The sequence below is a fragment of the Mustela nigripes genome, chromosome 3, assembly GCF_022355385.1.
Source record: "Mustela nigripes isolate SB6536 chromosome 3, MUSNIG.SB6536, whole genome shotgun sequence".
Classification (NCBI taxonomy): Eukaryota; Metazoa; Chordata; class Mammalia; order Carnivora; family Mustelidae; genus Mustela; species Mustela nigripes.
This window is the reverse complement of record NC_081559.1, coordinates 1,798,062-1,799,898: the sequence shown is the minus strand read 5'-3', so window position 1 is coordinate 1,799,898 and position 1,837 is coordinate 1,798,062. Positions and strand designations below refer to the sequence as shown.

At 34.1% G+C, this 1,837-nt stretch overlaps 1 non-coding gene across 1 annotated transcript; it reads left to right on the top strand.

The window, feature by feature from the left end:
• The first annotated feature begins 206 nt into the window (after positions 1-206).
• LOC132014723 (U6 spliceosomal RNA) lies at positions 207-313 on the top strand. The gene has a single exon (XR_009403377.1). It is a non-coding gene; the product is annotated as a U6 spliceosomal RNA (small nuclear RNA).
• The last annotated feature ends 1,524 nt before the right edge of the window (positions 314-1,837 follow it).

Here is a 1,837-nt window from a genome sequence, read left to right as displayed (position 1 = left end):
GAAGAAATAGTGATATATATAATATCATCAAAGTTAAGCAATTTGGCTCTTTGAACAGCATTATTAAAGAAATGAGAAGAGAAACCAAGCATGGGGAGAAAATATTTGCAAACCACACATCTAGTAGAGAACTTGTATTCAGAATACAGAGAGAACTCTCAAAACTGAATAATGAAACAATGAACAACCAAATTAAAAAAAAAAGAGTCTTTGCTTTGGTGGGGCATATACTAAAATTGGAACAATACCAAGTAGATTAGCATGGTCCCTGCAGAAGGATGACACACAAATTTGTGAAGCATTCCACATTAAAAATATATATATATCAAACAAAAGATTTGAATAGACACTTCATCAAAGAATGTGTGTGTGTGTATGTGTGTGTGTGTGTGGTAAGAAGTACATGAAAAATGGGATCATTAGTCGCTGGAAAAATATAAATTAGAACAAATAGGTAACACTGTACACCTTTTAGTAAGTCTAAAATTAGACTATTGACGAGGTATTAAAATGTTGATGAGGATATAGACAACTGAAACCTCTTACACTACTGGTACAAATGCAAAATGATACAACTGCTTTGAAAAACAGTTTTCGGTTCCTTAGGAAGTTCATATACGTCCACCACATGCCGCAGTGACTCCATTCCCAGTCATTCACTCATACAAAGAAAGCATAGATCTATATTTGCTCAGGAGTGTCATTTGCAATAACTGGAAACTGGAAACGATCCCCATCTCCAGCAATAGGCCAACGGATAAGTAATTACAGAATCTGGTGTACCATGGAATACTACTCAGTTATAAAAACAATGAACTCTGAAGGCAGTCACCAATCTGAATACATATGAAAATATGCTGAGTGAAAGAAACCAAACTTTAAAAAAAAGTATGTAACATAACATTTTTAAAATATGGAAATTTCATGACTTTCTCTAAAAAGTTTTTAATTAATTTGTATGCCTTAGTCTATTCCTAGCAAGTAACTCATTTAAGGAAAATGAATTTTTTTGAAATGTTTTTTCTCCAAAGAAAGAAAATGTTACATATAATGAGAATATGGCCTTAGGAAAAGAGGCAGATGGTTTTAATTGCTGAAAAAGTCCATGGAAATATAATAGTAATCACATGTTTCATATTAAAAAAAAAAAATCATGTCCTTCAGATGCTCAATTTCTCAAACATGTAAAGAATAGCTAGGTAGCAAAATGAACTCACCGAACATGTGATAGTCCAAACCTAGGACCTGTGAATAAGTTAAATTTCAGTGCAAAAGAAATTAAAGAAGCAGAAGGAATTCAGGTGACTAATCAGTGGGCTTTAAAATAGAGTGGTTATCCCAGATTACCTGCATGGGCCCAAGGTAATCACAAGGTTTCTTAAATGTGGAAAAACAAGGCAGAAACATTAGAAAAGCCTCCAGAGTCTCCAGAAAAGAATACAGCCCAGCCAACACCCTGATTTTAGCTTGGAAAGACTCATTTTGGACTCCTGATCTCCAGAATTGCAAGATAATAAATGTGTGCTGTTTTAAGCCACCAGGTGTGTAGCATTTTGTTATAGCAGCAATAGACAACTAATACAATCAGTATAAAAGACGGTGTCTCTGCATCCCAGGAAATTACTATCCCGGGCTTTACATCACACGGATGAAGGTATGGAAAGACAGTTTTCCTCAAGTTGCCTCATAAACTAAATATTCTCTGTGGTATCTGTTGAGATTAAACTAGTTTCCTCAAAGTAAGATTTATGAGCTAAGAAAAAGAGGGGACAACAGTGACAAGTAATCAATATTACTTCAAAAATCCTTTAATTTGTTTAACAGGAGATTTATACCT